We start from the raw sequence: 14,292 nt of genomic DNA, 5'->3' as shown, positions 1-14,292 counted from the left end.
GAACTGCTTAAACCTAACTAACATAAGGATATCACACACATCCATGCCAGAGGTAGGATTCGAACCTGCGACCGTAGCAGTCGCCCGGTTCCAGACTGTAGTGCTTAGAACCGCTCGGCCACCCCGGCCGCTTTGGATTTGTGCCCAGTTGTATGACACCAGGGCCAAATAAGAATACTGTCTCAAAATACTACATCTGCTTTGCTTAAGTTTATTACTGTTATTATTTTACTGTTATTATTGTACTGTGTCCATTTCTGGACGGAATACTGCTCATTTAGTTATAAATTGTCAGTCTTCTGACTGGTTTGATGCGGCACGCGACGAATTCCCCACGAGTACCTTCCCTGCGGTTACCTCTTCATCTCAGTGTAGCTCTTGCGACCTGCGTCCACAGTCATTTGCTTCATATATTCCAGTCTCTGTATTCCCCGATGGCTGGAGCACAAAATTTTAAGCTCTTTGATTTTCTTCTGTTCCTGTTTTCCCCCCGGTCGATGATTCATTACCATACAATCCTGTGCCCTAAACGTATCTTCTCAACAATTTCTTCCTCACATTGCTTCCTTCGTTTGATACCAGTAGACTTGCGTTGGCCAGGAACGCTCTCTCTGCGTGTGCTAGTCTGCTTGTTATAACGTCCTTAGTTCATGAATAAGATTTTCACTCTGCAGCGGAGTGTGCGCTGATATGAAACTTCCTGGCAGATTAAAACTGTGTGCCCGACCGAGACTCGAACTCGGGACCTTTGCCTACCGCGGGCAAGTGCTCTACCAACTGAGCTACCGAAGCACGGCTCACGCCCGGTACGCACAGCTTTACTTCTGCCAGTACCTCGTCTCCTACCTTCCAAACTTTACAGAAGCTCTCCTGCGAACCTTGCAGGACTAGCACTCCTGAAAGAATGGATATTGCGGAGACATGGCTAGGCCACAGCCTGGGGGATGTTTCCAGAATGAGATTTTCACTCTGCAGCGGAGTGTGCGCTGATATGAAACTTCCTGGCAGATTAAAACTGTGTGCCCGACCGAGACTCGAACTCGGGACCTTTGCCTACGCGGGCAAGTGCTCTACCAACTGAGCTACCGAAGCACGACTCACGCCCGGTACGCACAGCTTTACTTCTGCCAGTACCTCGTCTCCTACCTTCCAAACTGTACAGAAGCTCTCCTGCGAACCTTGCAGGACTAGCACTCCTGAAAGAAAGGATATTGCGGAGACATGGCTTAGCCACAGCCTGGGGGATGTTTCCAGAATGAGATTTTCACTCTGCAGCGGAGTGTGCGCTGATATGAAACTTCCTGGCAGATTAAAACTGTGTGCCCGACCGAGACTCGAACTCGGGACCTTTGCCTAACGCGGGCAAGTGCTCTACCAACTGAGCTACCGAAGCACGACTCACGCCCGGTACGCACAGCTTTACTTCTGCCAGTACCTCGTCTCCTACCTTCCAAACTTTACAGAAGCTCTCCTGCGAACCTTGCAGGACTAGCACTCCTGAAAGAAAGGATATTGCGGAGACATGGCTTAGCCACAGCCTGGGGGATGTTTCCAGAATGAGATTTTCACTCTGCAGCGGAGTGTGCGCTGATATGAAACTTCCTGGCAGATTAAAACTGTGTGCCCGACCGAGACTCGAACTCGGGACCTTTGCCTTTCGCGGCAGAAGGAAAGCTGTGCGTACCGGGCGTGAGTCGTGCTTCGGTAGCTCAGTTGGTAGAGCACTTGCCCGCGAAAGGCAAAGGTCCCGAGTTCGAGTCTCGGTCGGGCACACAGTTTTAATCTGCCAGGAAGTTTCATATCAGCGCACACTCCGCTGCAGAGTGAAAATCTCATTCTGGAAACATCCCCCAGGCTGTGGCTAAGCCATGTCTCCGCAATATCCTTTCTTTCAGGAGTGCTAGTCCTGCAAGGTTCGCAGGAGAGCTTCTGTAAAGTTTGGAAGGTAGGAGACGAGGTACTGGCAGAAGTAAAGCAGTGCGTACCGGGCGTGAGTCGTGCTTCGGTAGCTCAGTTGGTAGAGCACTTGCCCGCGGAAGGCAAAGGTCCCGAGTTCGAGTCTCGGTCGGGCACACAGTTTTAATCTGCCAGGAAGTTTCGTCCTTAGTTCATGTACAACACCACAGGAAGACAGATATCTTACCATCAGTGGCCGCAGACGGCCATGGAATTCTGCAGGTAGCCTTGCTCGGTACTTTAGCACAGTCACTGGAACAGTTGTCTCCAGATACACAGTATGCAGACGACTGAACAGACATGGTTTATTCGTCCGGAGACCTGCATGGTGCATTCCACTGACCCCTGGTCACAGGAGAGCCCGTAAAGCCTGGTGTCAAGAACACAGTACATGGTCATTGGAACAGTGGTTCCAGGCTACGTTCACGGACGAGTCCAGGTATAGTCTGAACAGTGATTCTCGTCGGGTTTTCATCTGGCGTGAACCAGGAACCTGATACCAACCCCTTAACGTCCTTGAAAGAGACCTGTATGGAGGTCATGGTTTGATGGTGTGGAGTGGGATTATGATTGGTGCACGTACACCCGTAGATGACAGGGAACTGTAACAGGCCAGGTGTATCGGGACGTCATTTTGCACCAATATGTCCGCCATTTCAGGGGGCAGTGGGTCCCATCTTCCTCATGATGGATGATAACGCACGGCCCCAACGAGCTGCCACCGTGGAGGAGTACCTAGAAACAGAAGGTTTCAGGCGAATGGAGTGCCTGCCCGTTCTCCAGACCTAAACCCTATCGGGCACGTCTAGGATGCTCCCGGTCGACGTATCGCTGCACGTCTTCAACCCCTACGACACTTCAGGAGATCCTTCAGGCACTGGCGCAAGATTGGGGGGCTATACCCCAGCAGCTGCTCGACCACCTGATCCAGAGTATTCCAATACGTTGTGCGGCCTGTGTACGTGTGCAGGGTAATCATATCACATATTGATGTCGGGGTACAAGCGCAGGAAACAGTGGCGTTTTGAAGCACATGTGTTTCGGGACGGTTTCCTCAACTTATCACCAATACTGTGGACTTCCAGATCTGTGACGTGTGTGTTCCGTGTTTACCTATGGTATTAGCGCCAGTTTTGTGTAGTGGCACGTTGTGTGGCACCACAATCTGCAATTACCCTTAATTATGAGCATGTGTGTACTAATAGGCATGTGGTTAGCAAAGGAAAGACTTTGTTGCAGAGCAAGCAATGTATTGAACAGATTTTACCTTAATCATGTGACAAACAGTTCGAAAAATTTATATAATAGTGAATAATTTCATTACCCACATTTTACAATCCAAGTCCAACCAATATTAAATGTCCATGACGGACACACGTCCAGACAGTCCGCTCCCACTAACACTGCTTCTAACATCCATCACTGCAAACTATAAACTTCTAACTGCCAGTACTTCCAGTCACAGTGTCTCTTACAGAGGGCGCACAGCGCTGTCAGTGATATTAATGCAACTATCGCCCTGCATAGAGCTGCCAACATACAAACACATAAACAGGTTACTTTCAGAACCATCGTGTGCGTCTTTCGGCAAGACGCAGTCGTCACACGGCACCCTCAGCGTTTTCTGTGTATGCGGGACAAAAGCTGCTTCCGGACGTGCATTTCTGTGTGAGAATGAGTTCGTAGGTCCGACTTGTCTGATCCTTCCCAGAGGATATCCCGCGTTGGTACGACTCGTCGCTCAACATCCATACATTCGTTGTGTTCGGAACCATCTCCCTACAGTGGCGTCTGCTGCTAGGGCCTGTCGATGACTCTCTGCAGGTAAATGGCGTGCCTCATGAATAAGGTATCCTTCACTCTTCAGTGGTAGCTTATTCCGATCCTCTCGTCAGACATAGCAGGCGTGATAGAATTGAAGGAGGAGTATTGTGTACGGCGTCGCCTGATACATTCTGGGAGATCCGACGCTGCAGACAATCGGAGCGAGCATGACTCTCCTATCCACATCCTGAGAATGTGTGCGGTTGTCTGTTGCACATGATAAAAGCACAAAAGTCGATGATTTTTGTGTGGGAAGGAATATGTTTCGTGAGTTCCCAATTGCTTCTCTTGCTCCACTATAGGATGTGTTGCAATAGTTTACCATTTAATAGTCAGTCATTTCTCAGGAACACGGCTAATGGCAGTCCTGTACAACTTAAGAACGGAGATACGGAAACGGTGCGTACCTGAAAAAGTAGCTCGAAACATTCGAGGGTCATTAAGCGTAAGCCTATATGTTCAACAGTATCATCGCCGATATGTCCATCTGAGTACCTGAGTACCTTCGTGCAGGCTTCTTCGCTGCTTATCCGAACATTAATGACACCGGCCATCATCGAAGTGTGAACACTAATGATTCCCTGGGACCTGGATGCGGTTCACGCAACAAGTTCTCTACTTCAGATGCTTAGAGTTGAGTATGTTCAACTTCATAGTGTTATTCCTACAGGACTGTACCATGTTCCACCAATGAACTTGTAGTAAGCGACTCTCGCCTGCGGGAAGCAAACAAGCTCGCACACGACACTCGATGGTGGGACGCTTTGCACACATCTTCGCCGTTCCGCCGCTGTCGACAAACGTATACTTAAGCCACGAATCGGTCGTTAACGAATGTTACTTTAAATTGAGACCACGTCTAGACATAAATTCGACGTTAATGAATGCTACTATACACTGAGTTCGAGCTTGGACAACACCCATCCCAGAAATCATGTCATCCAAACACCAACGTTACATTGTCTTATATCTCACCGTTTTAGGCAATGACATTGGCAATGGTCAAAAATATGTCCACACCAGAGCATAAATACTGAAATTGTCATCACCACTGGATGAAAATTACGTTATGTTACGCTCATCTATCGTTGACTGACCTATTTCCAGAACAGGTCTCCAGACTTACGAAGGAATAGAGAAATTTGTTTTAACGAATGGTTATGGAACTAAGAATATGGATCTGTGTTGAGTTAAAAAGGTGTTTTGGTTTAGAAACTCACTTATTGTTCCATTTCCAAGAAAACATTGTGGCAGAGAAAATGGGGGGGGGGGAGAAATGCCGTTATTTGAGAATTGGGGAGGGAATTTTGAGGAGAGTGAAAAAGTTGACAAATGTGGTTCTGTCAACGGTGCCCAACGCTTCACAGCAGCAATTGTACCGAATGGATAGTGTGTTGAAAAGGGATTACGTGATGAAAGTGAAACAAGCCTAATGGAAGTTAGTCGAACTGAAGTAAGTACTGCTGACAGAATAAGGTAAGGAAATGAAACACTAAAAGCAGCAACATAGCTCATGAAGACCAAAGTATAGTGGATGTAAAACGTAGACTGCCAATAGCAAGAAAAGCGTTTCTGAAAAAGAGAAATTTGTCATCATCTCCCTCCCTCCATATCTACCAACCTCTCGACCTTCTGCATAAACTGAAGTCCCGTGCCACGGTTTTGTATGCATGTATGGGCTGCTCCCAGGAGGGATTTTGATCGCATTTTCAGTCATGGATAACTAGTTTATGAGCAAGGTTTTTATACATAAAGCACAGTTTTTATTGTAACTGACTGTACTATAATGAATTAAAGTCCTCTGCCACTGTGAAAACGAAGCCATTGCCATCAATTGGTGAATAACAGAGTTTCTCGGAATTATGGCAGCTGGCATGGCCTAACACTGCATTATAGTGGATTCCTATGTTACGTGGGAGGGAGTGTTTTGTACAAACGTTACGGGCACGTGACACTACCTCACAGTGTTGCGTGGCGGGGGCACTTCGTATCTGTGTTATGTGGCAGAGGTTGTTTCGCACCAATGTTGCATGGCGGAGGTGCTTCGTACGAATGTCATGTAGCACAGACTACTTCATACTAACGTTCAATACCAGAGAGTTACTACTGCCAGTGTTGTGTGGCCGAGGGTACGCTATACCGATGTTGGGCCTGTCAAGCTGAGAGGAGCGCCAAAAGGTCGACAGCATATCGCAATAAGTAGCGGATGTTTGATATGCGAAGATGAGAGCGGTGCCAAAGTGCAACAATTATACACGGTGCGTTAACACAGTTAGCAACGAAAAGTGATATCGATGAAAGTGTACGAGGTAAGACTGGAGGAACGGACGAGGGCGTCGAGTTTATAACTCCCTTGAGATGTCTTGTGTTGAAACATGTCCTCGAACAAGCTCTGTGCTTACCACGTTGCATGACAGAGGTGCTCCAAGCCGACTGTGTATGTCACAGGTGGCGTCGTACGAATATAGAGCGAGAGAAGGTCTTACGTACCACTGTTCTGCGGCAGTGTATGTTACATTGGAAGAGAGAGCTTAGGACCTACTTTACGTGACAGTGGGTACTTGGAACCAATGTTGGAAATCAGAGGGTGCTCTGTTCCCAAGTTGTGCGGCTTGGAGTGCTGCGTAAAACTATTGTGTGGTAAACAACGCTTCATATTACTGTTACCTGGTTGAGAGTACTTCATATCAATGCTGTGTGTTGGATGGGTGCGTGTTTGCAGTTTTACAGGCAGAAGTTGCATTATAACAATGTTTGTGGCAGTGGATGCAGTATTCTGTGGCCCAGGGTGGTCCATAAAAATGCTGCATGGGAAAGGTTGCAGTATTCTGTGGCACGGGTGCTACATAACAATGCTCCATGGGAAAGGGTGCTCCATACGAATGTTACCTGGCAGTGAGTGCTTAATACCTTGTTCCATGGCAGAGAGTAGTTGATGTTAACGCTGCATGGTAGAGGTCGAGTCTACCGATGTTGATTCCCAGAAAATGGTTCGTAGCGATGTTATGTTTCGAAGTGAGGGAAGAGGTTACAAGAAGAATGTGTAAAGGGCAGTTTAAGGAAACAAGACACGTGGAAAAAAGTAAGTAATATGCTTACTAATTCAAAACGAATCATTGTAGGTGTTAAAACATTTGCCGGCCGGAGTGGCCGAGCGGTTCTAGGCGCTACGTTCTGGAACCGTGCGACCGCTACGGTCGCAGGTTCGAATCCTGCCTCTGGCATGGATGTGTGTGATGTCCTTAGGTTAGTTAGGCTTAAGTACTAATTTCTAGGGGACTGATGGCCTCAGAAGTTAAGTCCCATAGTGCTCAGAGCCATTTGAACCATTTGAACCGGCAGAAAGTTTCTTAGGTGCGGAGATAGCGTATTGGCATGGCGAACTCCAGCCCGTTCGGATTAAGGTTTTAGCGAGCGTTGATATGATTCCTAAGAAAATATCACCTGTAGTTTCCTATCCTAATATTCTTGAATCCGAATTTGCTGTCCGACTAAAAACAGCTCCTCACTGTAGAGACATGAACTAAATTTTCTTCCTCGATTTGTTTAAAAAAGGCATTTTATTTCTCCCACATTTCCAGCCTTTAGATAGACGTCCATAGTGAAACGTCCCCTTAGAAAAATTAATGAATCATTGTGCTGATAAACATCTTACGTTATTTGATTTTCAAACAGCTGAGCAAAACTAAACGTACTCAGATATTTCTCTCTTTACTTATTCTGATCATCACTAAACTGTCACACAACACTTTTTTTTAGCGCAATGCAATCTGAATTTCAATAATTCCTACAAAAGAATGGCCCTGACTAACAATAACCTATACCTTTCATGAATCACTTACCTCACAAAAATCTTCGTTACTCGAACTACCGCAATACAGCGAGCGCCAATATTGCCAGCTAAATAAAATATTCTAACTACTGAAGGCACTAACTAATGATAGGCATAGTTAGCAAGTGAAAGATTTTGATGAAGAACAAACAATGTATTTGCCTTAATAGTGTTCAAAAGTCACAATATATATATCAGTTCGTGACATCCAGTCTTATAAATTTACTGTCTCTGATGGACACAGGTCCAGATCATCCGCTCTCAAAACTCCGCCGTCTCTCTCCCCACAGCCACCACTGCTGGCGGCTCACCTCCAACTGCGCAGCGCTACGCTGTTCACATCCAACTGCCCAACGCTACACTAGCGACTACTCCAACAATGCTACCCAGCCACAGATCGCACAAAGCACAGCCAGTTATTTTCATACAAAGCGCTACGTGGCGTTACCAATATAAAAGTCTAAACAGCCTACTTACATTTTGCCCTTTTCGAATGGTTTCTTCACTACTACAGTCTTAACTATCAGTTTAAACAGTTTCTTTGATCACATATTGTAGAAGAAGACGTTTAGAAGAAACAAAAACATAAGCAGTAATAACGATTAACTAATTGAAAGTAAATATATTACCGACGCAGCCTCAAAGGAGTTACCGTATGACATCGTAATTCTAATAAAACTATGCAGCAGAATATATGTTATCCATTAAAAGAAAATCAAAAATAAAAATGGATGGATGAAATGCGCGTGTTGCGATATCCAGTCAGATAATCTCCATAACGCACGCCTAGACTATAAGTCACGAGCAGACCGCTGTTTCCAGCGGCGGCCGCACGTATCGACAGCCGTTAACGAGTAAAAGCATCGGACGTCACGTCCCGCCACGAACAAGTATCGACAAAACGTCCGATTACAGCCTGAAAAGTCCCTCTGCCAAAGGCCCCCTGCGGCAGCGGCCGGCTGCACGTATAGGTAACCAGCTTAAGGGCGCGCGGCAGGGCCAGCTGCAATACCAAAGGCTATGGCAGCGCCCTGGAGGGCGGACCGCGCTGGTGGGCGTGTGAAATATACGGCCCACACACACGCACGCTTTGAAAGGTCCCTCACCTCGAGATAATCCCAGACACTGCACAGCCAATCGCTCAACTCGCACAATTATTTGCTGCCTTGCAGATATGTCTGCCCTCTGAACTGTGCGGTGGCAGTATTTTCACACTCTGGTAATTCGCTTCACGAACTGGATGAGAACGTTTACATTTTTACTGGGAAAGCACACAGACTGTGTAAACTAATGTGCAGCTGCTGATCCTCTCTCTTTCCTTTTTTCTAATAAAGATACAATAATATTCCAATTTCATCATCAGTCTTCTGACTGGTTTAATGCGGCCCCACCAAAACTACCCCTCCTGTGCCTGCCTCTTCATTGAACAGTACTTCTTACGTATGAGGGGCGTGTGAAAAGCCAGTGCAAAGTCCGAGAAATAGCACCACCGGGGCCTATGGAAGTCATGTTTAGTTAGTAACATCTTTGGAAAGAACGAACACCAAGTATCGGCCATATTGGTCAAGGAAGTCGAGTATTTGTCAATAAATGGACGAAGAAGAATTTAGTGTGGTGATTAAACATTACTTTAAGAAAGGCAAAACGCCGCAGGAGACTAAAGAGAAGCTTGAAAAGCATTACGGTGACTCTGCACCTTTGAGTAGAACAGTTTATAAGTGGTTTCCAAATTTTCGAAGTGGCCATATGGGCACAAGTGATGCTGAACGTTTTGGACGCCCTGTGCAGGTTACGACTCCATAAAACATTTGTAAAATCCATGATATGGTGATCGATGACAGAAGAGTTAAGGTGCGTGAGAATGCTAGAGCTATGTGCATCTCGCATGAGTGGATACATAATATTTTGCATGGACATTTGGACATGAGAAAGCTATCCGCAAGATAGATCCCGCGATTGCTCACGCTTGACCAAAAACGGAATCGTGTGAAGTGCTGCAAGGATGGTTTGCAGCTGTTCAGGAAGAATCCGCAGGACTTTAAGCGTCACTGTGGATGAGACATGGATACATTACTATACTCTAGAGACCAAACAACAATCTAAACAATGGGTTACCAAGGGAGAATCTGCACCAAAAAAGGCGAAGACCATTCCTGCGGCCAGAAAGGTTATGGCGACTATCTTTGGGATTCACAAGGGATAATCCTCATCAATTATATGGAAAAGGTTAAAACTATTACAGGCGACTATTATTTATCGTTATTGGACCGTTTCAAATCCGAGCTGCAAGAAAAACGCCGGCGATTCGGCCGCAAAAACGTCGTTTCCCATCACGACAATGCACCAGCACACACCACAGCACTTGCGGTCGCAAAATTATTGGAAATATGATTCCAAATCGTTTCACATTTCCCCTATTCTCCAGACTTGGCTTCCTCGGACTACTATTTGTTCGCGAATATGAAGAAATGGCAAAGATTTTATTCAAACGAGTAGGTGATTGCAGCAACTAATAGCTATTTTGCACACTTGGACAATTACTATTATTCGGAAGGGATCAACAAATTACAACAGCGCTGGACGAAGTGTATCAGTCTAAAAAAGGAGACTAAGTCGAAAAATAAAAAAGGTTTACCCCAGACACGTAAGTAGTTTTTATATTTGCACAGACTTTTCAAACGCCCCTCGTACCACTGCCACAATTATTTCTCCAATATATTCCACTCTATCTCCGTCTACCCCAACAGTATTTCTCCTCTACAGCTCCCTCTGGTATCAAGGAAATAATTCCCTGATGATTTACTGCTAGTTTTAGCATTCAGTGCCTTCATCTACTAATTGTTTCCCACATACCACTTTACTCGCCAATTGTGCGAAGATCTTCCTCATTCTTTGACCAACCCATTTAATGTTCTTCATAATTCTGCAACTCTTTATCTCGAACGCAACGAGTTTCTTGTTTTCCCATTTTTCCTAAAGCCGCTGCTTCGCTTCCGCACAAAACTGTGAAAGTCGTATAAAAATATTTCCTCAGATTTAGGCCCATGTTTGAAATTAATATACTTCAGTTAACGAGGAATTCCCTCTCTGTGTGTGCTTGTCTGTTTTGCTGCATCCGACGAATTACTCTGTTTCCAAAAGCGTCTACTGTGTAGTTCCTAATTTTGTTATTGATAGCTAATTCATTTCTTCTACCGCTCATTATGTTCCTCTTCTTTCGATTTACACTCACTCGATACTCTGGGCGTATTACGCAGTTCTTAAAATGCCGGGTGAAGGAGGATATCAAAGCGTTAACTGGGGATCTGAATGAGGAGAGTCAGGTACTGATGTAGTGGTGCAGGTAAAAGCCTGGGTAGGTACGCAAAGAAGAGCATCAGAACTGCCCTGGACACATTAGAAGCATGATCTTTGTGAGTCGTCTAGAGGTTCTTTGTCTGCAACTTCCGGTACTGGTTTAACAAAGACGTACAGCGAGTTAACCCTGAACATACCAGTCCTAAATCGTCAACGTTGTTAGCCAAGCTGCAGTCCTCTCGGAACACCACGTTGTATTCTTAATTTCCCGATATAGCTGTGTAGAGGTAACTCAGCTTTACTTCGTTGGATGTCTAAAAGTACACTTAGTGAAATACGTGATGCTGACGTGTTGCCTTATCGTCAAACCTGACACACTAAAGATTGCGTGCCATAGCACCACCAAAAACTGCATGACCAATGATTTCTTCTCTTGTTCATACTTCAGAAACTGATTCATTTCGGCAGCGACGAAGTCCAGTATCAGTAACACTTTGAATGACTCTTCACATGTTCAGATTCTCATTCGTTGAGAGCAGCATTTGCAATATAACACTGAACAACATGTGACGTTTCAGCACTGGTGAAGGTGTCTATAGAATCTACAGTTTGGTCATCAAAGGACACGTTGAAAACTTCGGACTTAAGGATGCAAGTTCAGTTGCGCCCTTTTGCCCGGGAGATATTTCGACAACGTTATGGTGACAGCGGCATATCGCTGGGAGCAACGTATCTTTTTCCGTCCAGATTTAGCAATAAACTCATCTCCCTCACCGCCACCTCCATCACAATTTTGGCTGGTAAAGTTACTTTCTTCTGTATTCACTTCATGATTACGTTCCGATTCAGGAACATTTCGTTCTGGAATAAAGTATTGATCACGTTCGCTCAAGGCATCTTTCGGCCCACTGAGCATCTGAAAAATGTCATCAAATGAGTTTTGCTTGTGGGCGCTCACATTATGAAAAATAACAGAAAAATCTACCAGGGTACACTCATGTTCAGAAAAAAACGACTAGAGATAGGACGTTCATATTCACTGGTAGGTGGTGTTGCTCCAGGATATCGATGTCGACCTTGACATGGTTCGAATGCCAAACATTTCTGCAGAACATACTAATGTTCTAGCCCTGTGAATAAGGACATCTCTAGTCGTTCCAGGTGTTCTGTTCTTTAATGAACATGAGTGTATGTAACGTAGTATAGAAAGAGCGCTCCCGCAAGGACCTCAAAAGTGTGCTTCTCTTTTTTTTCGCATTTAAGAGAATCAAAAATAAACTGATCCTTTCAGCTGCAGCAATATCACAAAAAGTCACTCTCCAGTATCGCTAGAGAACCCCACTTGGTAAGTTAAAGGTTGACTGATGACAGAGAGGCCTCCTTCGGACTTCACTGACACCTCGCACGAGCTCACATTGGAGCTCTCCCGGATGATGATATTGCCAGACGGGAACTAACGATGCACAGCTTACACCGTGATAGTAAGGGGAACGATGGGATAGCAGATCCGTTGGCAGAGAGAATAAATGGGGCCTCAAACACGCATTACAGTATTTCTTTCTGAAGTTAATGTCTCTATGCAAATAGACAGAGATAAAGTAAAATAAGCTGGAAATACTGGAAGTCTGCCTCTGCAGATAAGTGGTCATTGCAACTGTCTGCCATGAGGCGGACTAGGATTCGATTCCCGTCACTGCCAGGAATTTTACCCTGGTGGGAGGACTGGTACGTGCACTCAACCTCATGAGGACACCTGAGGAGCTACTCGATCGACTAGCAGCGTTTCCAAGGTCAGGAAATCCGACAACGACTGGGAGAGCGGCGTGCTGACCGCATGTCCCTCCATAAAGTATCCGATGGTTACTGGAAGACGAGGACGCGGCGGCCGGTGGGCCCTGATAGGCACGTCTATGTCCAGAGAGCGGATTTTTGCCTTTTTTGCCAAATGCAGGGAGAGATATTAGGGAGTGGATCTGATACCATTCATTAGACTTTTAAAGACTTGGGAACGAAAATTAGCAATTTTAACATGTACCTAAATAACTCCAGAAACAAAATTTTAGTTCATGTACATAACACCATATTCATTCCTGTATAGAAATTTTAAGATTTATAAATTATTGGATTATTATGTGAAGGAAGCAGAGGTTAGCATGTATTTGAAAAATAATCACAAATTAAAAACTTTAGACACAAAGAATTTTGACCAAGAAAAACAAATGGCGTTACGTCCTAGAGACGTAAACAGCATAATTATAGCACAGCCTCACCGCAGACTGTAATTATTATACTTTACTAAATGGTTCAAATGGCTCTGAGCACTATGGGACTTAATTTCTGAGGTCATCAGTCCCCTAGAACTTAGAACTACTTAAACCTAACTAACCTAAGGACATCACACACATCCATGGCCGTGGCAGGATTCGAACCAGCAACCGTAGCGGTCGCGCGGTTCCCGACTGTTGTGCCTAGAACCGCTCGGCCACCGCGGCCGCCATTATACTTTACAGATCACCATTGGGATGTTTTAGAAATATGAAGTCCTATTTTATCATCTGCCTGAGAAACGGACATAAATGATACTCTGTGGTGATTTAACGTCCGAGAAAGAAGCAGCAAAAACCTAGAGTTCTGCAGGGCAGTAGCACCTCTTCAAATAACACTATTTATGCGAGGACGCAGATAGAAAAGGTAAGGGGCCGGGCGATGTGGCCGGGCGGTTCTAGGCGCTTCAGTCCGGAACCGCGCGACCGCTACGGCCGCAGGTTCGAATCCTGCCTCGGGAATTAATGTACGTGATGTCCATAGGTTAGTTAGGTTTAAGTAGTTCTAAGTTCTAGGGGACTGATGACATTAGATGTTAAGTCCCATAGTGCTCAGAGCCATTTGAACCATTTGAACCAAAGGTGTGGTTCACCAACTTTTAAATGAAGCATTAGTCCACAATCGTCAGATACCCCTAGCTCTTATGAAAACTCTATGTTAACTAAGGAAAGAGTTACATTAGTTAAGAAAAATCACAACGGTCTCTATTAGAAGGAGCATGTAATATTTCGTCTGAGATGAGATACGATAGGAAGTGCATGTAAATTATAAATATAATGTATTTGAAATTATATTTCTCTAGACTTCTAGACGTTGTTTTCCAGCAAAAATTGCTAAATTTCACAGCCATGGTGTATCAAAGAAAATATGTAAAAATTTTTCCACACTATTGTTCACGAAGGATGGATTATGCATCCGGTTGCCTTGGTGTCTGTTTTACATTATATGTGGTTTCATAACTGATGGGTCACTCATCTAGCTATTCTAACACAATATGATGATTTCCCAAATGGGCGAAACGTGTGATTGACATTAAACACTTTCGCAACCGAGACTGT

The 14,292-nt window shown here is 45.0% G+C and overlaps 1 non-coding gene across 1 annotated transcript; it reads left to right on the top strand.

The window, feature by feature from the left end:
• Nucleotides 1-1,998: 1,998 nt before the first annotated feature.
• Trnap-cgg lies at nucleotides 1,999-2,073 on the top strand. Its single transcript has one exon. It is a non-coding gene; the product is annotated as a tRNA-Pro (tRNA).
• Nucleotides 2,074-14,292: the final 12,219 nt, after the last annotated feature.

Source organism: Schistocerca piceifrons, chromosome 8 (genome assembly GCF_021461385.2).
Source record: "Schistocerca piceifrons isolate TAMUIC-IGC-003096 chromosome 8, iqSchPice1.1, whole genome shotgun sequence".
NCBI lineage: Eukaryota > Metazoa > Arthropoda > Insecta > Orthoptera > Acrididae > Schistocerca > Schistocerca piceifrons.
This window is presented reverse-complemented; position numbering and strand designations above follow the sequence as displayed.